This window comes from Lactuca virosa, chromosome 1 (genome assembly GCF_052849685.1).
Source record: "Lactuca virosa cultivar CGN04683 chromosome 1, Lactuca_virosa_CGN04683_v6, whole genome shotgun sequence".
Classification (NCBI taxonomy): domain Eukaryota; kingdom Viridiplantae; phylum Streptophyta; class Magnoliopsida; order Asterales; family Asteraceae; genus Lactuca; species Lactuca virosa.
In genome coordinates, this window is record NC_136426.1 from 218928999 (window position 1) to 218953532 (window position 24534).

At 38.9% G+C, this 24534-nt stretch overlaps 1 pseudogene across 1 annotated transcript; it reads right to left on the reverse strand.

Moving 5' to 3' along the window:
* Positions 1–15271: 15271 nt before the first annotated feature.
* Positions 15272–22256, reverse strand: LOC145127434 (histone deacetylase 5-like; annotated as a pseudogene). The gene is made up of 14 exons (XR_013716438.1): positions 22170–22256; positions 21874–22118; positions 21469–21478; positions 18355–18449; positions 17521–17614; positions 17311–17420; positions 17024–17235; positions 16875–16939; positions 16628–16798; positions 16458–16544; positions 16056–16330; positions 15747–15969; positions 15566–15653; positions 15272–15482 (listed from the first exon to the last, which is right to left on the reverse strand). The product of XR_013716438.1 is annotated as a histone deacetylase 5-like (transcript).
* Between the last annotated feature and the right edge of the window lie 2278 nt (positions 22257–24534).

Here is a 24534-nt window from a genome sequence, read left to right on the forward strand (position 1 = left end):
GTTAAACGAGAAAGTCAAAGTTTAAAGTCAAAGGTCAAACTTTAAAAGTCAAAGTCAAAATTTTAAGTAAAAAGTCAAAATTAAAATCTAAAATTTTGGGTTGAAAATGTAATTTAAAATAAAAAGAAAATTGATTTTGGGCTAAAAATGTCAAATTGGCGAAATTAGGTGCGCAGATACGATATTTGAATTAAGAATCGAAGGAATTTATCATCCAGCTAGCTAGAGGAGTTGGTTAAGGCGTTGGGTAAGTTGGGAGGAGACCCGGGTTCGATCCCCGGCACCCCCAAGTCCGTTTCCAATTTTTTTTTAATTAAAGCACTCTGCGAGTACGACGCTACGAATGTGAAACTGAGGCTGGTGCGATGCGAGGACGAGGCAGAGAAAGAGACGAAGACCGCACACTCCGAGCTGCACACCGAGGCCGTACACCGAGCAGCACACTCTGAGCCGTACACCTTCAACAGATGCGAAGAAAAAACGACGTTTTTCACACTTTTTGCTCCAAAACTCGATCAAAAACTCGTTTTTATGAAAAACACGAAGAACGAACCCCCCTTATTTTGCCAAGATCTATCCAAAAACGTAGGAATCCTTGAAAAATAAGATCAAATAAGCTCCAGATCTGACAAAAATGATTGATACAATCCAAGCTCTGATACCACTTGTAAGTCCCCAATCTTCTTGTGTATCAATCAGATCCGTTTGATGGTGCCGAATCTAAATCAAACGGATGATGCCAGATCAAAATAGAAGAGAAGGAGAAGAATAATGATGAATCTATGATGTATTCAATGAATAGAATGATGCTCCATACACATAGTTCATACACTAGCTCTTCTCTTTATGTTCTCTCACACCTTAGAATACACACACTTAAGCTCCTTTCAACTATCCACCCACATGCACTCCTCACCATATATATATGAGACATGGGCCGTGAACAGGTTCACGGCCGTAAACACAGCCATAAACTCTTAAAACATTACAGAAAAATACAATTGCCTAGAAAAGCAAAGTATAAACCATAATTTTAGACCCAACACATCCATCTTTATATATAGATAGAGAGAGATAACTTACAATACAATAAAAGGTAATAAAATAACCTAACTTATCACTCATAATTTGTATAGCATTATCATGCTCCAACAATCTCTCCCTAAATGCTCGCAAACGATGAGGGATACAAATACAATGATAAAAGGCTAAAATACATAGTAACCAACTAGCAAGTGCGGTAATAAAATGATACATAATGAGAACCAAATATTGAAATGTCTCTGAAATTATGTAGTGTATGTGATATCTGAAACTGGGCGATGAAATCTATGTAGTCAAAGTCTTCTAAGAAACAAAGCCCATCATCTCCGGTGTTGAAGAGTGAGATTCCAATCTACAGATCTGATCAGTAAACCAAGCTGATAAACTTCAAAAGTGTACCAACAACTCTTGAACTGAACGTCGCATAATCAAGTCACACTTCGGCTTCAAAATTCTGAAACATCTCTTGTTCTCGAATCATAATATACCCAAAATTCTTCAAAAGAATAACTTGCTAAAAACATGAAAACATCCTGTGGTAGAGTTGGAATAATAAACAAGTCTGGATCCAGGAATAGAAGCTGCAGTGATCCACAGGCATGGATCGGACTACAAACTTCAATCAGAACTGTCATCATGGCGTCGGTTTGACTAAACAAGTAGATGATAAGCCAAGATCAATTAGCACCTCAAAATACTAAAAAATCTCCTTTTCCCAGATATCTTAAAAATCCACACTCTATAAAAACATACCCAATAATTCGGATGCTCATAATATCATCTCCTTATTTTTGATAACCAATGCCAGAATATCAAAAATAAATAAATCATAAAGATAGAGAGTGTCTGATACCAAGAGTTTCGCATGCTCTCCCTAGATGTATGAAGGGTCTCGATAAAACACGAGAATGAGAGTAAAATAAATACTCTCTGGTTATAAGTAGCTGGTTGATTCTGTTGCTGAAAACTACTCGAACAAGTACCATAGTAACAAATAAGAACTCTGCGTGAAAAATCTCTGCTATGCTGAAAAAAGCTAATGTACCCAAATTGCGGTGCCGAAACTCCTGAAGCGGTCTTCAATAAATAAAGTTCAATTTCTCAAGACACATGGTACGTCAACCGAAGATTAAGAGCGACAAGTCATAAAAAGTCTTTGTGAAGCGAAGATAACTTTGTTGATCAGACGCCGATGCGGTGCCTACATTGCGAAGAGGAATATGATGTCCGACTGCGGTATGGAGGATCATTGGTCATAAGCCACTGGTCCAAGGAATGATGGTCGAAAGACCTTGATTTAAAGGGCAATCTTCATACAAAGAATAAAATTCTTCCAATATAATGAGCAAGAAGTAATCCATCGTGACGATCGAAGCTTGAATAAATATCCAATAATGAACGCTTTCGTGAAGACAATAAATCGAGTCTATAAAAATTATTCTTCACAAAAGTGCTTCAGATCATGGGTTGCAGCGGTAAAAATTGGTGAAAAAAAATTGGTTTTAAAAAGAGTGGTAAAAAAATTGATGTTAAAAAAAAAAAAAAGGCTAAGGTATTTGTTTGGTTTCATCAAAAAAGCGGCTAATAAAAAATGGTGATAAATAAAATAGGTTAAATGAGTGTTAAAAAAAGGCTTTAAAAATAAAAAGAAAAGAGGGGTTGCGATGAGAGCGGAGGGATAAGGATGAAGAGGGTAAAATCCAAGGAGGTGATAGGAGGACAGGTCTCCGGTGAGGAGATAGGCTGCAGCGGGGATGGGATTGACACTGAAGACCAAAGTCTTCAGTGAGTTAGACGGGATCAGGGAAGGGTATGCACAAGGTCTACAGTGAAGGTGGGTAGCTACCGAAGTCAAAGGTCTCTGGTGAAGGTTGAAGGTTTGGTAAAGAGGAGCGGCGGATGGGGTAGCGAGGAGTTGGAATGGAGGTTGATTGCGAGGAGGTGGGTAACGACTAGATCCAACCCACTATAAGGTCACCTTGACCTGGAGATTCATAAAGTTACAACCTTTATGAAGTCCATCCATAGCAACATCCAAGAATAAGGGGAAAAAGGGACAAAACTCAAGATCTAGCTACATAGAGGAAAAAAAAATTGGATCTTGGACACTTATAAAGGTCCACAAGAGTGCCAAACTGAATATGAGAGTTTTGCTTGCTAGATCATTGCTTATTTCTTCCAAATTCGTCTTCTTTTGCTCCAAAAATACCACACTAGCTCACAAAATGAGAGGGAAAAGTGATTAGGGTTCACAAGGGCCGATATGGGGGTTTGGAGGCTGATAAAATATCAGCCTTAAGGACTTAAGGAGATTATATAGGGTGCAAAATCCTAAAATTTAGGGTTTCCCACTCAGCCATCAACACGTCGAGTTCTCCTCACCAACTCGACGAGTTGGTCCACAAAAATGGGTGGCCCAAAAACCCTTCAACACGCCGAGTTGAGGCTATCAACTTGCCAAGTTCCAAAGAAAAACTTGCTTTTAAAGAATAAATTTCATAACTGGAAATCGGGATGTTACAACTCTCCCCCACTTGGACTAGGCTTCGTCCTCGAAGCCTGCTGTGGAGAACAAATCCGGACAATGCTCCTGCATCTTAGCCTCCGGCTCCCAAGTACACTCAGAGCCCCTCCAGTGCCGCCATTTTACCTTTACCAAAGGTATTTCCTTGTTACGTAAACCCTTCACCTTCCTCTCCAGAATAGCTAGCGGCCTCTCGACATAGTTCAGACACTCATAAACCTGAATATCATCCAACAATACCACTGCATCCTCGTCCAGTACGCACTTTCACAGCTGCGAAACGTGGAAAGTGCTATGAATCTGACTGAGCTCCTCAGAAAGATCCAATCTATAAGCAACCTTGCCAACCCTGACATGTAACTATTCGGAGTGATAAGGAGATTTATACGTCTGTCGTAAATAAAGCTTTCCCTATCTTAATTCTCGTCACTACACACCAAACGTCTGATTTTTTGTACAGATCGACATGGTGAGAACTCGAAGTGGATTAGGAAACGGTAATCAATAGTGTGAGCCACGAGTAATTGAGCATACACCAAAGGTAGCAGCTGCACCCAAACCTATGACGTTGGCAATGATACAAGAGATGTTGGATCGTAAGATGGAAGAGACAAGGCGTCTACAGTTGGATTAGGTGTCTAAGCCCATAACTATAATTGGTATGTACTTGACACGATAGTAGCATGGTCCATTTGGGTTGCATTCATCGAAGCAATTTGATGATATGGATATTTGAGAAAGAGGTTATTTGTGATTTATTAATATATTATAAGTATAACATGTTAATTTAGAAATCATATTATTTAATTAGTATTTATCAAGAATTAATTTGGAATTAATTTAATGATCAAAAGAGACTAATTAAATTAACGGGGACTGATTATGTAAATCAGTCATACATATGGATTGGGATAATGATCCATGATTGATTTGTTGATGGGCTAAGCTTATGAGTTAATCCATGAAGTGGTAGTCCAAATCAATTGGATCATAAACCTAAGTTTGTGAATTAGGGTTACATATGAATCTTAGAATTCTACACTATAAATATGTGCCCTAGTGTCCAAAATCGGTGACCCCATGCATGAGAAGAAGGCATAACCGATTTTGAGTCTCCTTAACCTCTTCTATATTTATCCAATTGCTCTTGGTGTTTTGTGAACCATCTGAGGCATCACACTTGAGGTGCTAAGCTTTCTTAAGGCCAAGTTCTACAAGCTACTACACAAGGTAATATATGATTCAAATATTACCTTGCATGCTAGTTTAGGCTTCATGCTTTGGAAAATTTTTATTGCATGTATAATTAGAGAAAACTTAAATCCAAAGCATTAGGGTTGTATGTTCAACCATAGGAATGTTAGAGTACATAATACCCATCAGTGGTATCAGAGCCAAGGGTGTTTTCTATTATATTGATGCAATTGTGTGATTTTCAAAAGCTGAAAAATGACAATTCTGGATTCTGCCAGGGCCTACTCGACGAGTCCATCATTGAACTCGATGAGTAGGTGTCGTATGAAGATGAACTCGTCGAGTTCATAAGTGCACTTGACGAGTTGGATCGTCAGTGAGCAGAATTTTCGAGTTTTTGGCCTGTTTTGGATTAGGATCATTACCACAAATATGTCCTTGACAAAGAGCTAAAGGAGATTGATGAAAACACTGCTACTCCCGAACAGAGTGTTGGGTATAAGACTCATGAGAGAGAGACACGACCAAAGTGTCGTGTATAATGATCGCTACCATGACTGTTGAGCTTCAGAAGTCCTATGAGGACTTTTGGCCTTATGAAATGCACCAAGATTTGATGGAAAGGTACCATCAAAGTGCTCGGAAGGAGAGGTATGAGATCATTTCCTCCATGATCATTACCAAAATGAAGGATGGAGAGTCCATCACAACCCACTTGCAAAAGTTGCAAAGGTTTGTGGACCGCTTGCTAAAGTTGAATGTCAACTTCGATGAAGAGTTGGCCATTGAAATTATCCTACACTCTTTGCCTCCTTGTTATGATCAGTTTCGTATGACCTATTATATGAACAAGGAGGAGGTCACTCTAAGCAAGCTTCAAGGTCTCTTGAGAACTACAGAAAGCAATTTGAAAGGCAAATCTGTCGTACCTACTCCTACTGTTACTGCCCCTGTCTTGGCAATTGGACATGGGAAGGGAAAGAAGATGAAGAATCCTTCCAGTAGCCACAAGGGAACGTCCCATGATGAATCCTCTTCTAGTGGGACCAAAGTTGGTTCGGCTAAACCCTCTTCCAGTCCAAAGGAAGCCGAGTGCTTCCATTGTCATGAAAAAGGGCACTGGAGACGAAGCTGCCCCAAATACTTGCAGGACATAAAGGATGGGAAGATCAAACCCTCCTTAGATGGTATTTACATTATTCTGTCTAATAACTCATCATATGCTAATTCTTGGGTCCTTGATACTGGATGTGGTTTTCAATTTTGTTCTGATTTGCAGGGCCTAAAAAGAAGTAGGGATGTGGAGCACGGGAAGATGAACTTAATCATGGGGAATAGGAAAAAGTCGCCTGGCACCAAGATTGGAGTTTATTCTTTATTGCTTAGTAGTGGGTTAAATTTAGATTTGAATAATTGTTGCTACTCGTCTGATATGGCGAGAAATATTATTTCCTTTCATGTTTTGATAAACAAGGTTTTACTTTTTCCTTTAATAATGAAATTGGTATTATTAATTCTTATAATAATGGTGCATTTTATTTTGAAGCATTTCCTTGTAATGGTGTATATGAAATTGTGATGGTTGTAGATAAATAGGGAAATAATGCGTTGCATATTGATTCGTCCAATGGTTTGGATAAAGCATGCTTATGGCATTGTCGTCTTGGACATGTTAACAAGAAGCGCATAGCCCAACTCCAAAAGGATAGAGTGTTGGAGTCATTTGACTTAAAGTCAGATGACACATGTGAATCTTGTTTACTTGGAAAGATGACCAAGTCACCCCTCACTGGTTCTTGTGCAAGGGGTGAAGGTCTGTTGGATCTCATACACACCGATGTGTGTGGACCCTTCAGAACCGCCACAAGGGATGCTAATCGCTTCTATGTGACTTTTACTGATGATTACAACAGATATAGCTATATCTACTTAATCAAGCATAATTCAGAAACCTTTGAAAAGTTCAAAGAGTTTAAGCAAGAAGTGGAGAATCAATTGGGCAGGAAGATAAAGATGCTCTGATCCGATCAAGGAGGAGAGTATCTTAGTATTGAGTTCCACGACTATCTTAAGGAATGTGGAATTGTTGGACAATTGACGCCACCTAGTACACCACAGCTTAATGGTGTGGTTGAGAGGCGCAATAGAACCTTGTTGGACATGGTTCGTTCCATGATGAGTCGAGCTTCGTTACCTATCTCATTCTGGGGGTATGCCTTAGAGACTGCCGCCCATATCCTTAATCTAGTCCCAACTAAAAAGGTTTCCAAAACACGTCACGAGATGTTGACAGGGAAGGTTCCCTCGTTAGACCACATCATGGTTTGGGGTTGCGAGGCTTTTGTGAGAAAAGAAACTCATGACAAGCTCGATCCTCGTAGTGAGCGATGTATTTTCATCGGCTACCCACAGAAATCCTTTGGATATCTCTTCTATAGACTGAGTGACAATGTTGTCTTCGTTGCGAGGATATGAGTCTTTCGCGAGAGAGAACTCATATGCCAAGAGGACGGTGGGAGGCAAATTGACCTTGAAGAGCTTTGAGAGTTAAGTGATGAAGGAATCTTAAACACTAGAACTCAACCTGAGGAGGAAACTCCTATTGAACCAATTGACGAGTCCTTACCTCTGAGACATTCCAGTAGAGTTAGAATGACGCCTAATTTTTTGTTGGGTTTTATGCACTCTAACATCCCTATGGTGCACATACAAACCTAATGTTTTGGATCTAAGTTTTCTCTAATTATACATGCAATATTGGTTTCCAAAGCATGAAGCCTAAACTAGCATACAAAATTTGACATATGAATCATAAAATAGGTTAGAAGATTACCTATTGATGTAGCTAGTAGGACTTTGGCCTTAAGTGAGCTTAGCACCCCAAGTGGTGTGCCTCAAACAAGTCACAAACACCAATAAACAAATAGATGAATATGAGAGAGGTTTAGGAGACTAGAAATCGGATTCTCTACTTGAAATGCAAGGTGGTCACCGATTTTAGTACATAGGGTTACATATTTATAGTGTAGAATTCAAAGAGTCATGTGTAACCCTAATCTTACACTTAAGCTTATGATCCATGCATTCGATTTGGATTACCACTTCATGGATTAACCCATAACCATAGCCCATCACAAATCAATCATGGATCATTAGCCCAATCCATATGTATTACTTGATTTACATAATCAGTCCCTATTAATTTCTCTTTTGATCACTAAATTAATTCCAAATTGATTCTTTATCAATACTAATTAAATAATATGATTTCTCAATTAATATATTATCCTTATAATATATTAATAAATCACTAATAACCTCTTACTCAAATATCCATCTATCAAATTGTTCTGGTGAAGGCAACCCGAAATGGACCATGCTACTATCGGGTCAAGTACATATCAATTATAATTATGGGCTTAGACACCTAATCCAACAGACTCCCACTTGGATAAGTCTAATAACTATAATTGCCAATGTAACTTAAATCTGATTAGCAATCGTAGCTCTCATAAAGCCGCTGTCGAACTCTGATGTGTCCATTAGATAAGGGATCATATAATCCTTTGTTCTACAAGATATCGTGTGGACAAAGACATGGAATTAAAGTCATACTCATTGTCCAACATTTTGTTTCCCGATTTCTGATTTATTTGACATAGAACTTAAATGAACACATCAATTTAGTCCTGACCAGGCCCGACACATAAGTCAAAACAAAATCATCGAGGGGCCCAAGATATCACTTTTAACATTCTTAGGATAAAGGGAATAGATAAACTTCGACTTATATGCTTGTACTAACTACTCGTTAAATCATACACAACAGCATGTTTTATAACCAGTGTTGTAAAAGGCGCGCCATGGCGTGCGCCAAGGAGCGAGACGTGGCTTCGCCGTTACGAAAAGCCTCATAACGTTGCTGTTAGGCGTGGCGCGTGGCAAGGCGAGATATGGCGTGGCATGGCGCATTATGGCGAGTTATGGCGTGTGTTTTTTCGTTTGAGACACGTGTTTTTTTGCTCTTTTTTATGTATTTTTGAAATAGGGATACAACTATTGTGTTTTTTGTTAACTTTTTGTTATTAGTTATTGATATAACACTTCTAAAAAGTAGTTATATTTAATACAAATTTATATTTATGTGGTAATATAATTATAAATTAATACAAAATCGCCGCCTTACATCACGCCTTAAAAAACTCCATGGCCCGCCATGGCTCGTTAAGCTTGAGGCTTGGCCTTGCCGCCAAGCCACGCCTCACGTCATTTAGAACCTTGTTTATAACACCAAGTTACTGATGCATTTTCGCACTATCAATGTACAACCAACTCATATATCTTGGTTTGAAGACTATATGATATTATCATCTCACAATCACTCGTGATAAATTCCATGAAGTGATTCATGTGAGTGTGGGTTAAATCCAATACTCAAATCTTATTTCAAGAGCACTCATGAATGTTTGTAGCAAACTTTGCTATGTCTAACTCCTTAGACAATCTTACAAAAAACCATTCATAACCTACTTCCAAATGTATGATCGACTGTGGATAGTTTGAATAATTTAATTATTCTAGAAGTCAAAACATGCAAATTGAAACAATAGTAAATAATTAACACAAGATAGCAACTTTAATTATAAATAAAACTCCTTTTATTCAATCATCAAATGTCAATTACAATTTAGCTATTACAAGTTTCTAAATATCTATCTAATCATTAAAACTAATATCGTCCTTCAGCCCGATACTCCTAGCGTGCTGTAAGTGCTTAACCCTGCTCAGTCCCTTCGTAAGGGGATCTGTTGGGTTCTCCTCTGACGATACCCCCTTTATTACGAGAAGTCCTCCTTCTATTCGATGTCTTATGAAGTGATATTTTCTGTCGATATGCCTGGATCTGCCATGATCCCTTGGTTCCTTGGCTAAAGCGACCACACCCTCGTTGTCACAGAAAATCTCTATAGGCTCCTTTACATCTGGTAAAACTCCAAAGTCTCTGCTGAACTTTAGCTATATCACCTCCTTCGACGCTTCACTTGCTGCTATGTACTCTGATTCACACGTTGAATCAGCTACAATTTCCTGTTTGGAACTCTTCCAAGCTATTGTTGCTCCATTCAGGGTAAATACCCAGCCCATCTGAGAGCGGAAATTATCTATGTCGGTCTGAAAGTTGGCATCACTATACCCTGTCACTATCAATTCATCACTCCCGCCGAGGGTAAGGATCCAATCCTTAGTCCTCCACAGGTACTTAAGAATGTTCTTTACCACAATCCAATGAGCTTTACCAGGTTTCCCCTGATATCTACTAACCATGCTCAAAGCAAAGGCTACATCAGGACAAGTACATGTCATAGCATACATGATCGAGCCAATGACAGAAGCATATGGTATTCGACTCATTTCTGCTATTTCAGCATCTGTACTCGGACTCTGAGTCTTACTCAGTTTGGTATTGCTTCGGATAGGTAATTCTCCTTTCTTGGAAGCCTCCATGCTAAAACGTTTCAACACCTTGTCCAAGTAGGTACTTTGACTAAGTCCTATCAGTCTTTTACTCCTGTTTCTCAATATCCTTATTCCCAGAATATAAGCAGCTTCTCCGAGGTCCTTCATAGCAAAACATTTCCCAAGCCAGGACTTAACCTCTTACAAGGTTGGGATGTCATTTCCTATGAGCAGTATGTCATCTACATACAACACCAGAAAGCTAACTATACTCCCACTAGCTTTGACATATACACAGGACTCATCCTCGCTTCTCGAATAACCAAACTCTTTGACTTTCTCATCGAAACAAAGATTCCATCTGCGAGATGCTTGCTTCAATCCATAAATGGATTTCTAAAGCTTACACACTCTATTCAGATATTCTGCATTGACAAAACCCTCTGGCTGATTCATGTAAACATCTTCAGCCAACTTCCCATTAAGGAAAGCAGTTTTGACATCTATTTGCCATATTTCATAATCATGAAATGCAGCAATGGCTAGCATAACCCTTATAGATTTAATCTTAGCCACTGGTGAGAATGTCTCATCATAGTCAACTCTAGGAGTTTGAGTAAAGCCCTTCGTAACCAATCGCGCCTTATAGGTGTGTACTTTCCCATCCATGTCGGTCTTCTTCTTGAAGATCCATTTGCACCTGGCTGTCTTACGGCCTGGTACATTGTCAACGAAGTTCCAAACTTGATTATCATACATGGACTGAATCTCGCTATCCATCGCCTCTTTCCATTTTGCAGACTCAAGGCCTGCCATGGCTTCCTTGTAGTTGTTAGGTTCATCCAAATTTACCAGTGTACTATCACTGATAAATGTATCACCTTCAATAGTAATATGGAAACCACAAAACTCAGGTGCATTCCTAACTCTACTGGAACACCTTAGAGGTAAGGACTCATCAATTGGTTCAATAGGAGTTTCCTCCTCGGGTTGAGCGCTAGTGTTTGAGGTTCCTTCAACACTTAACTCTTGAAGCTCTTCAAGGTCAATTTGCCTCCCACTGTCCTCTTGGCATATGAGTTCTCTCTTGCGAAAGACTCATCTCCTCGCAACGAAGACAACATTGTCACTCGGTCTATAGAAGAGATATCCAAAGGATTTATGTGGATAGCCGATGAAAATAAATCGCTCACTACGAGGTTCGAGCTTGTCGTGAGTTTCTTTTCTCACAAAAGCCTCGCAACCCCAAATCTTGATGTGGTCTAACGAGGGAACCTTCCCTGTCCACATCTCTTGAGGTGTTTTGGAAACCTTTTTAGTTGGGACTAGATTAAAGATATGGGCGGCAGTCTCTAAGGCATACCCCCAGAATGAGATAGGTAACGAAGCTCGACTAATCATGGAACGAACCATGTCCAACAAGGTTCTACTGCGCCTCTCAGCCACACCATTAAGCTATGGTGTCCTAGGCGGCGTCAATTTTGGAACAATTCCACATTCCTTAAGATAGTCATGGAACTCAATACTAAGATACTCTCCTCCTCGATCGGATCGGAGCATCTTTATCTTCCTGCCCAATTGATTCTTCACTTCTTGCTTAAACTCTTTGAACTTTTCAAAGGTTTCTAACTTATGCTTGATTAAGTATACACATCCATATCTACTATAATCATTAGTAAAAGTCACATAGAAGCGGTTAGCATCCCTTGTGGCGGATCTGAAGGGTCTACACACATCGGTGTGTATGAGATCCAAAAAACCCTCACCCCTTTCACAAGTACCAGTGAAGGGTGACTTGGTCATATTTCAAGAAAAAAATATTCACAAATGTCATCCGACTTTAATTCAAATGACTCCAAGACTCCATTCTTTTGGAGTTGGGCTATGCGCTTCTTGTTGACATGTCCAAGACGACAATGCCATAAGCATGCTTTATCCAAACCACTGGATGAATCGATGTGCAATACATTATTTCCTAAGTTATCTACAACCATCACAATTTCATATTCACCATTACAAGGTAATGCTTCAATATAATATACACCATTATTATAAGCATTAATACTACCAATTTCATTATTAAAAGAAAAGGTAAAACCTTGTTTATACAAACTATGAAAAGAAATAATATTCCTCGCCATATCTGACGAGTAACAACAATTATTCAAATCTAAATTTAAAACACTACTAATCAATAAAGAATAAATTCCAATCTTGGTGACAGGCGACTTTTTCATATTCTCCATGATTAAGTTCATCTTCCTGTGCTCTACATCCCTACTTTCTTTTAGACCCTGCAAATCAGAACAAATGTGAAAACCACATCTTGTATCAAGGACCCAAGAATTAGCATGTGATGAGTTATTAGACAGAATAGTATAAATACCTGCGAAGGAGGGTTTGATCTTCCCATCCTTTATGTCATGCAATTATTTGGGGCAGCTTCGCTTCTAGTGTCCTTTTTCATGACAATGGAAACACTCTGCTTCCTTTGGATTTGGAGAGGGGGTGACAGAACCAACTTTAGTCCCACTAGAAGAGGATCCAACATGGGACTTTCCCTTGTGGCTCTTTGAGGGAGCCTTCCTCTTCTTTCCCTTCCCATGTCCAATTGCCAAGACAGGGGCAACAGTAGTAGGAGTAGGTACAACAGATTTACCTTTCAAATTGCTTTCAGCAGTTCTCAAGAGACCTTGAAGCTTGCTTAGAGTGACCTCCTCCTTGTTCATATGATAGGTCATACGAAACTGATCATAACAAGGAGGCAAAGAGTGTAGAATAATATCTATAGCCAACTCTTCATCGAAGTTGACATTCAACTTCAGCAAGCGGTCCACAAACCTTTGCATCTTTTGCAAGTGGGTCGTGATGGACTCTCCATCCTTCATTTTGGTCGTGATCATGGAGGCTATGATCTCATACCTTTCCTGCCTTGCACTTTGATGGTACCTTTCCATCAAATCTTGGTGCATTTCATAAGGCCAAAAGTCCTCATATGACTTTTGAAGCTCAATAGTCATGGTAGCAATCATTATACACGACACTTTGGTCGCGTCCCTCTCATGAGTCTTATACTCAACAATCTGTTCGGGACTAGCAGTAGATTCATCAATCTCCTTAAGCTCTTTATCAAGGACATATTCTTTTTCCTCATAACGAATAGCCATTCGGATGTTTCGAATCCAATCATTGAAGTTCGATCCATCAAATATGACCCTCCCACATAGGTTCATGAGGGAGAAAGAGCCAGAAGCAATTGAGTTTGAAGCATTGTTTGAAGTAGATATCTGAAAAGAAGGACAAAGTTTAGATTAGACAAGGATCCTTAATATAACACCCAAAATGGAATATTAAGGCTAGGACCCAACACAATATTTTACAATTCGGAAGAGGGATGTCGTAAACCAATTGCAAAATATTTGAAGGTAGGTAAATGATGGTTTACCAATTTCCACCATGAAAAACGAAATTGATTATTAAGTTTTAATTGGATTGAAATTCTTAGATTCTTATTGAGATTCATTGAACTTTTCAATGGCACGTTTAAATCTCGATTATGCCCTTCAAGTTTGTGACTGGGATACCGAGGATCACAAACAAGGTGTGAATAACCATGCAAATTAGCTTGGTACACTTAATGTTACAAATCATCCAATCAATGTGCCGGTTAACCACACACGCTCCATTGACCCTTGATTAACATCAAGCTACCCTTTGCCACACATTATCAGTCCAAATTAGTGTGTCGGTTAACCACACACGCTCCACTAACGACTTAACAAGGTGCAAAGTGCAACTTCATGGAATAGCACCGTTTTCACATTTTTCCTAAAGTAACTAAGATTGAGAATTTATAAAAGTTTAGGTACTTTAATAATTATTATTACACTTATTAATGAGAATTAATGTCCTATCCTACCCGTTCGGCTAACGACCCTCCACCAGTCAAGGAAGCAGTGGGTGAGAGTGGACACCCATTAAACTACCATTTTATAGGCAGTAACCTTATACCCCCTTATAGACCGGCTTCGTGAATGAGGCCTACTAACGGTAAGACTGACTTGTCTTACATATATATATATATATATATATATATATATATATATATATATATATATATATAGGTATTAAACTCTTAATATTATAATAGTATAATGGTTGAATTTTAAACTTTTAAAATTCTAGGGTTTGGAATTAAAGTTTCATAAATGAGACTCTTCAAGTTCCAAAACGTGAGGGCAAGTTTTGTAACTTGTTAAGACTTTTGATTTCTATAACTTATGGATTTTAAAGTTCCATGAATGAGACCTTTCAAATTCCAAACTTGAGGACAAGTTATGAAACCTTTCAAGATCTCTTGAATTCTATAACATACAATAGTTAATAGTTTCATGAATAAGGACTTTTCATATTCCATAACTTGAGGACAAGTTATGAAGCTTTTCAAGAAGCACATAGATCAAATTAAACTAATCTAATTATCATATAATTCATCATTTACCAATTTGACCTAGTTTGGTTTATATTACAAGATAACTTCAAATTTTACAAATAATTAGATTTTCACAAAACACTACTAGAAAAACAGCCTTTTACCACGCGCAATACGTGTCGTAAAACGCTCTGACGACGTGCAAATGCGTGTCAAGGAAGGCCCTGTCATAACGAGAGACGACACGCTTTTGTGCGTCGTCTATTTACGACGACGCGCATTTATGACACGCATTTACGACGCACAGTTATGACACACAATGCGTATCAAGGAAGGCCCTGTCATAAAGGAAGACGACACGTATTTGTGTGTCGTAACCTTACGACGCGCGTGCTTATGACACGCAATGCGTATCAAGGAAGCCCCTGTCATAAATGAAGATGACACGCATTTGCGTGTCATAAACTTCAATAACCATTTACGATATGCATTTACGACGCATCTTTACGATACTCATTTACGCATAATACAAAAATATGTAAAAAAATATATACCAAAACAATCAATTTCATCCAATAACATCATGTCAAAAAATTGTAATACATTGCTATTAAGGGGATCTAATTGTACATTGTTATTAAGAGGTTTTCCCTAACTATATAACCTAATACTACATTGCTATTAAGGGACACCTTCTGCAATGTAATGCTATACAAACTAAAAAGATATACACAAAGATGATAAACATCAAATTCCAACTAAGTAGAGTTACATTTTGCCTTTCATAATTCTTTAAGACTAATGAACCCCTGCTCCGATAATTCTTGTGACCTGATCAAATAAAAGTCAAAAAATTAATATGCTAATATAATTATTAGAAGAATCAAACATGGAATGTTCGTTGCAAATAATACCTCAAGCTAATAGACAATCCTTGATCCTATGAACTAGAGAGTATATCATCACAATTCCATCTAACACCACCCATGAGAACCCGTAAAGCTACTTAACCAACATATCATGTCATGTAATGTATTTTTTGTCAGTATATTTTCACGTAGAAAAAAAAGTGAAATAAATAAAAATAATAAGTACCAAGAATGATGTATTATTTCCAGTGAGCTGGAGCTTGTAGACTATCCCATATTGAAATATGAAGAACCTCAAGCACAATATAGTTTCAAGTACACGCCCTCTGATTGTCTGGATATGTGCCTGTTCTTCATCCCACCAGGATTCCCAACTATTGTCTCCTTTCACTCCAACTCCACCTTTATACATAAGCCAATTAGTCAAATCATCAAAATCTTCCACAGCTCTGTTCACATCACATCCCAATCATCAAAATCTTATAAGATAGATTCATGAATTTGGAAAAATAAAATAACATAACTGGAAGCATACTTCTGCCATTCGAAGCCAGATGGGTTGAAGATATACGGTACAAACAGCCATGAAACCACAAGGAAACAACTGCTCAGTGTCAGCAGAACATATGCAACACTACCTCCTGGACGAAGCAATTTTTTCTATAATATCGTTGATGAGGTTGCAAAAAACTTGTTGCACATGCGTACCTGAGAATCCGAGCTGGCATTCTTTTTTTCTATAATATCGTTGGTGGGACCCAATTCTGAGTGGGGTCCACACACCTCACTTCCAGTATACTGGATCGGCCACTGTAAGTATGTTCAACTTATTGGAACAGATAACTGGCAACCGTTTTATTACAAAATACATCATACATGACCTCAACTCAAATCAGTAAACACACTACAAAAAAGACAAAAAAGAGGGTTGAGTTACCTTAACTAGAGGTGTTACTTTACTGGTTAACTTCTCAGGTAACTTCTCTGCAAGTATCGGCCAATATGCACTCAATTCCTCACGACCCTGAACACATATAATAAAAAAATGAAAATTTCCCAAATTCAGAAAAAGATTAAACAAAATTTCAGATTAAGATGTTTACTTACCTCTTTGATTACTCTCCAAGTGGATTCAAATGGATAAATCTCATAAGGTTCAAAAATATGTTTGTCTTCTAATAGAACTTGTACACAAGAAAGTACTGAATTTGCTATTGAATTAAGATTGTATCCTCCCTCCAATGCCATAACTATCTTTCCATTGCTAAACTCCATCAACTAAACAAAACCATCAACCACCATTAAATAAACCTCAAGACAATTTATGACTTATTTTTCAGAACATGGTGCTAACCTTCTTCAACAATATAGCAAAACCATGTGGTGTGATACGACAACCTCTAAGAGGATCACCAATAGCTGTTTAAAAATAAAAAAATGAAAAATTATAGTCCCAAAAACATAACTTTATGAACATCGAGAGTTAGTAGAAGTAGATCTGACATGCATCAAATCATGCTGAAATAAGAATTATATCATGTTTAAATTCTCTTGCAACATGGATTAGTATATGGTCCCATGCTGCAATATAATCTGCATCACCACATTTTCCATTCTCCCATGGAACATTTATATTGTACCATTCACCTTCTCCCTCACCCTTCATGTCATATGATCCATCATCACCATAAGGATAAAACGTTCCATACTCATCCCTGCATTATTTATAGTTTTTAATCCACAAAATTTTTAATAAGAGATTATTATTAAATTGGTAACTAATCATTTACCTGTGTAAAGAGAAGAACAACACTTGGGAGTCCTTATAGAAGGACTTTTGAGTACCATTTCCATGATGAACATCCCAATCAACAATTAGTATCTTGTTAATACCTAATTCCTGCAACATACATAAGAAGAATTAATTTAGATAATTCATAAGATTGTAGTCAATGGTTGATTTGACAAACTGTATGCATCATTGCATTGATCACTCTTACTTTTTGGTTAAGGAGACAGCTTGTTGCAATTGCAACGTTATTTAACAAACAGAATCCCATTGGTTCAGTTTCTTCTGCATGGTGTCCAGGAGGTCTAACAATGGCAAATGCATAGTTTAGTTCCCCTTTTGCAACTTTTGTAGCAACTTGTTGAACAAATTGTATATTAATGTAAACTAACAAACATTATATTATATAAACTATACAAAGCAATGTCACTACCAGCCTGTTTCAGTTTCACAACACAAACAATTACTTATTATCATTATAACAAAATATAGAAAAAAATGTTTTACATAAGCTTCAAAACAGGCCAGTTTATGGAGTTTTTTTTTTCTATTTTTTATATAAATTATAAAGTAGGATACTCACAGTGCTTTGGTAGTGAGTAGCAGTGACATAGCAAAAGAATGTTTTATAATAAATGACAAGGCCTTTTTAAGTCGACCTAAGTTGATGGCAGTGGAAATCATGGGCTATAACTATGTCATCTTTGCTCTTGCTCCTTATGGGGACTATTGGCGACAAGTGCACCTATTCGAGTTTCAGATCTTAGAGCATCCACGGCAGAGATATATGAGGCTTGGTTAAAGAATAAAGAGAGTAAAGGATCAGACGTGGTGAAACTGGATATGCAACAATGGTTTGGGATCTTGATATTGAATGGTCTTTTAAGGGTTGTTTCTGGAAAGAGTCTTTCGCTCAATGATGAAGAAGGCATTCGATTTCAGAAAGTAGCAAGGAAACTCTTTCAGTTATTTGCAGTAACAAGGTTCCTCAGTCAATATCACAAAATAAATAGATTTAACTTGAGTGTAAAATCCTAATGCTTACTCATTAAATAGACCATGAACATCAAGATCATTCTCCCTTAGCTTTGGGCCAGTGCTATACCATCCTACCACATGCTCCTTAGCTGCAACAACAAACTTCAATATTTCAAAAAAAAAAAAACTTTACTGCATAAACTAGGAAAAAGATGAATTAAAACCATATTAATAATATATGTTTTCTTTGTTAGCTTTATCATTTATAATATCGATAATTCTTGACAACTTAATAATAGAAAAGATCATTATTTATCATTTTCCTCTTAATTGCTATAACTTTTGGAGCTTCACTTAATGTGTTGTGAATACATTGTACTCTCTAATCATATAACCTAAAATACCCTTTGCATAATTTCTAATATTGTTCTTTATTTCGTTTTCAAGGTGCGATTTACAGGGGAGCAATCTCAGTAAACCCAATTTACTTTAATCTGAATACAAATTAATCAAACAATGTAACTTTGTCAACCCATGGAAGTAACTTCATATTCAAGTGGGAGAGGTAAACCAACAATAACTCCAAATAAGGACTCGATAATCACAATATTATAACCAACAAAGATACAACTTCAAAGAGACATTTGATCAAATGGGTTGTGTGCATATGTTCTTACATGGAATTTACCGTTATACCTCATACCATTCTTTCCACTATTCATCAACTATGCCCCAGCTAGTTACAGGTAATAGCTGTTGTGGAAGGAAAGAAAGTAGATGAATAATGGTAAGCACGACATACCTTAGTGCAACCAGAAGAGAAGAATCAGACCTGCTTCATTGAATAGAATGAGATATTTCTTGAAATCGGATCTAGGGCTTGTAAGCAGAACCAAAAATCATGATAAATCATGCTCAGTAATCTCTACTTCCTTCACGTTCTGCTCAACAATCTGAAAATTCAAAAGAAATTGGAGAAATTTGAGTCAACAGTAGAGTGATTCGTACATCTAGATGGCGTAATTAGGTCTGTAGAGAAGAGGAGAGGCAAGTCATAGAATTGAATGTGAGCTCACTCGAGGAAACTCTGATTTGAGAAGACCATAACAATACATAAACAAGAGAGTCAACAGTAGAGCGATTTTTTTCATTATCAAAAACCTAAGCGTTATGAGAGAGATTATGAGAGGTGAAAGATTAGTTTGGTTTTTAGGGTAATGAATAAGGTTGTGGTTTGTTGGTGGCGGCAGGGGAGAAGAAGATAGCTCCGACGAAGGTCAAAAATATGGAGCAAGGAAGAAGGAATGGGTAAGAAGACATCGTCGTGAATGGCCAGTGGCAGTGTCTATGGTTAGAGAGAGAGAGGAGGGAGAGAATGGCTCTATGCGATTTTACGAGAGATAAGGCGATCCAGAGGAGAGAGTGCAGAAGCGGGGTATTCAAAATTTTAGAATTTTAGAGGATCCCTCTTTAAAAACGCGCGTTTAGTTTAAAAAATATATAAAGCTGCATTTGTAGATGACACACACTTAAAATAAGCGCCCTCCATGTTTTTAATTTTGTTTTGTTTGACACTAATTTTAAGGCACACATAAATGCGTGTCCTCTATCCTTCAAATTTTGGAAAACTGACCTTAATTTTTAGGGCACGCACAAATGCGCGTTCTGTAACAACATAAATTTTCAAACCAAATTTTTTTCATTTTTAAAACACAATAAACTCATATTACATTTTCTCAAAAACCACAAGTTTCTCAAATGTCAATAATCCACAATTAAAAATCACTATCCCAGAATCATAAAAATAATCTCGCTCCAGTCTCACAGCTCGGGTTGGACCCTCCAGTCCTATATTTCAGTGAAGACCCTCCAGTCTCACAACTCGATTTGGACCCTCCGGTCCGATCTCAGAAAAACACAGAATAACATAGCAATAATCACAAAGACAGAAAAAGCACAATATCACATAACTCAATATAATCACATATGACCCTCCGGTCAATAACTCAGATAAGGCCCTCCGGCCGCTCGGTATTACCACTCAAATAAGTATAGTGAGAAGACTCACCTCGTAAGAAATCGGATAGCCTCGAACTCAAATCACCGGTCTAGCCTCCGCCTAACAAAAACGATAATTATTAACGGCTCTCAGAGAGCTAGAGTAATCCTTTTACAAACTCACAGAAGGATAAAAGACCATTTTACCCTTCCATGGCCTTAATAGTCCACAAATTGACCAAACCCTAAAGTCAACTCAAAGTCAACGGCAGCGCGTACGCGGCGCGTACAAGCCCTCTACGCTGGGCGTGCTCCTTTGCCACACATGCATTGGGGATTCTCAGTCCTACGTTGCGCGTACTAGGATTATGCTCAATGTACGTCCCAGTTTTGTTCTTCTCACTCGTTTGGTCTTAATCTGTTAAGACCTTAGCTCAAATTTCAGATCTGGACATCCTAAAGACTCTTGCTCCATAAAGTCTGTGACTTTATGCCTTTGCATGGCTGATAAAGCCACAAACTTCAAAACTCTCACTCTCTATTCTCAAATATGCTCATAACTCATGCATGGTTTGATTCAAACATCCAAGTCTTGATTTTTATGACTCTACACCACTCAAAACACTCAAAGGAGCTGATAATAAACTCTGGAGCTCAATATCTCATAAAGCATCCAACTTTGGGACCAAAACCCTAAAATGAACTAAAATGATGCACAAATCAAAAGAGTGATAAAGCTTTGAGCTTTATACCTCTAACTGAAGCTCCAACCACAGATAAGCTCAGATCCAAAGCCTGGACTCCCACTCCTTCCTCTTCAAAGCTTCTTTTTCACACCAAAGAAACACAAGAACACTCAATAACTCACAAATGGCCTCACAAGCTTAAGGGACGAGAAATTAGGGTTTGAGAGGTTTGATGTCTGGGAATGGTGGCCAGAAATGAGGCCATCATGTCCTTTAAATAGGGGCACACCACAAATTAGGGTTTTCACTCTGGGCCTAGTACGCCCATCGTACCCTCTGGTATGCCCAGCATACTAGGTGGCTTCCGCGTCAAAAACACGCTTATGAGTACGCTAAGCGTACACTCACGTACCCCCCGTGTACTCATTTACCACCCTTTTCTCATATAAGGACCAAACTTGACAATTACCAATAAAACAAGGGTTTATGGAGTATACCTGTAACACCCTGTTTATTTAATAAATAAATAAACAAATTAATGAATGAATAGTAGCCCAAAAATTAATAATTATATGGCAAGGTGCTGGTCTCGAGGAGTTAACTGTCATAATTTTAGAAGGCGGGGATTAAAGTGTAAAATCCGGACTTAATTTGTAAGTATTATTGAAGGCAGAGACTAAATGGGAATTTATGAGACTTCATTTGACGAGATTTTGGAGGCTAGGGGCTGTTTGGTAAATTTTGTACCTAAGTTGTAATGGATTTTAATGCTGAGGGTTTAAATGGTAAATATTGGATTTATTTTGAAAGAAATGGGGAGAAGAGGGACTACTTTTGGCATTATGGAAACTAGTTAAGGGGATCAGGGTATTTAAACCTGTCACCCCCGTCCCAACCCTAACCCTAAATGATAAGCAGCCGCCACCTTCCCTCCTCCTCCAGCTGCCGCTCTCGCTTCTTCGTCCTCTGGCGCCGCACCATCACCTCTGCTGAGGTCATCAACCACCGGACGCCACCGCCTACCTCGTTTCCGATCAGCCAACGCGTCACAGCCCCTATCTTCCAGCGAGAACAAGTAGACGACGGGTTCTGGGTGTGTTCGCTGCAACCGTTCATGTTTTCTGTCGCCGTTCACTGCCGCTTTTGGCTGTTTATGGTGTCTTTCTGACTGCCGTGTTTGCCTCTAACTCCGTCCCACAGCAGATAACTGCCCGCACCACGTTCCTTTATCAGTTGCTCTGGTCGAGTTTGCTGCTGTTGGGTTCGTCATTGCTGTCGTCGCCATCTACTGTTGTTGTTGCCGCCATCTCGCGCAAATGCCGCCTACCGCCACAAGACCTCCGATGGGTGTATTTTTCGTGTTCAGTTCAAGAGTTTGCGTGTTTTGATGTTGCTGAACAAGTGAGGGTGTGTTTATTTGGCCGTAAAAGCCACCACCACCACCGTGAGGTGGTGGCTGCCACCACTTGCCACCGCCGGCCACCACTAGGGTGGATGTGTGTGTGTGCGTGTTTAGCTTAGTGTGTGTATGTGTGTGTGTGTGTGTTATTTGAGATGTTGCATTGTATGATGTAATCGATAAAGGAATAATTGAAGAAAACTTAAAAACCACCACCGTAGGGTGGTGGCTGCCGCCACCAACCGCCGTGTTGGGTGGTGGTGTGCTTTTGCTTGCGTGTAGTTAATTTTTGGATGCTTGGACAAAATGGACTAGAAACCCTAACCACCACCGTGAGGTGGTGGCCGCCGCCGTGAGCCGCCGTTGACCACCACTACACGAGGTGGTAGTGGGTGGTGCCCGACTAGCGAAACCCTAACGGGCCTAGTGGGGCCCTAATGGGCCTAATGAACCCTAATTGATCAAAAGACCTAGCTATTGGGCCTATTGGACTATGATTGGGTTGGAAACCCTAATTTTGGAATCATGGGCTTGGACTTATCGGGACCCACGTTTGGGCCATTGGAATTGAATTATTAATAATACCCGAGCATACTATGTGATTTACCCAATAGATTGATGGACTTAATGGATTAAGTCCTTAATGGGTTAAGTGAGAAACACTTAACCCTAATTGTCATTTTATGTGAAACCCTAATTTCACTTGGGCTTTGAGTTAGGCCTTTCTATTGGGCTTTGGTGATTGGGCCAATAATGGACCATCCAAGAACAATCAATGGACTAGAATAATTAGATGGGCTTTAGGGTAAGGCCCATATGAAGGTTTGGGCCCAATTTTCCATAGATGGGCCATAGTTTGGGCCTTAATGATTATATGATATTGGGCAATTAGAATGTCAAATGTTGGACTGGAATAAATGGTTGGGCCTTAGAATAAGACCATGTAAAGGTTTGGGCCCAATTTGGAAAATTGGGCCATATGTTGGGCTTTGACTCATAGTTGACCGTTGGGCCTTTGGATTGGGCCTTGGGCTTGGATCAAGCTAAGATTGAGGTAATGCAGTCTTTTACCCCAAGCATGGACTTATGGTTATGTATTGGAACCCAATTATTAATTGGGTGTTATTTTGATGTTGACAGTTCGGGAACCTGTCATCCAGCAGTTGGGATTGTGTCTACGGGACTTCAGCAGTGTGAGGTGAGCTACCTTCCAGTAGAGGTGGGTCGAAGGCACCAATGTCGGCCCACCAGTAGGTGATTATGTATGAGATGATTGTCTTTTTGATAATTGTCTAGTTTGCAACTATCCGATATGCTCTATGTGCTAGGATGCTCTGATATATGTGTTAGTAGTAGTAGGGGTGAAATAGTCCCCAGATACCGGTTGAAAGATACCGAAGGGGTAGTCAGTACCCATGCATTCCTAGCAGTATGTTCATGATATGATGTTATGTGATAGTGGTAGTAGGGGGAATAGTCCCCATATCTGGTCGATAGGACCAAGGGGTAGGCCAGACACCCCGGTATGTTTTGACAGTGTGATTATGTTATGTTTCTATATGGTAGTAGTAGGGGTGAAATAGTCTCCGTAACCGGTTGAGATAAACCAAAGGGGTAGGTCGGACACCCAGGTATGTCTGACAGGGGTAGGTTAGGCACCCCGGTATGCCTAGAAGGGGTAGGTTGAGCACCCCGGTATGTTCAGCAGGGTAGGTCGGGCACCCATATATGCCTGGCATGGGGTAGGTCAGGCACCCCGGTATGCCTGACAGTATGTGTAACGCCCATAGATTAGGGCTAGTCAATTTAGATACGATAAGCATCAAAAATGACTTTTTGATGGAAGATTATTTAGAAGGATTAATCTTAACTAAGTTATAGTATATGTTACAAGGATTCTGTACATATAAAGAACGCCGAAATCCGAGTTATAACGAAGAAGTTATGACCTGTCGAAGTTTCGCGAAAGAACCGGCACGACACAGCGCGACGTAAATAGTGAATTTACATTAGAGCGATATTTGGCCTTAGCAATCTAAATGAAAGTCGTAGAATACGTTAAACTGAGAGCGTGCATAAAAAGAACGTCTAAATCTGACTTCGTATGAGGAAGTTATGATTTTTTGAAGTTTCGGCTTAGCAGTATACAGCCCGAAGTTCGAAT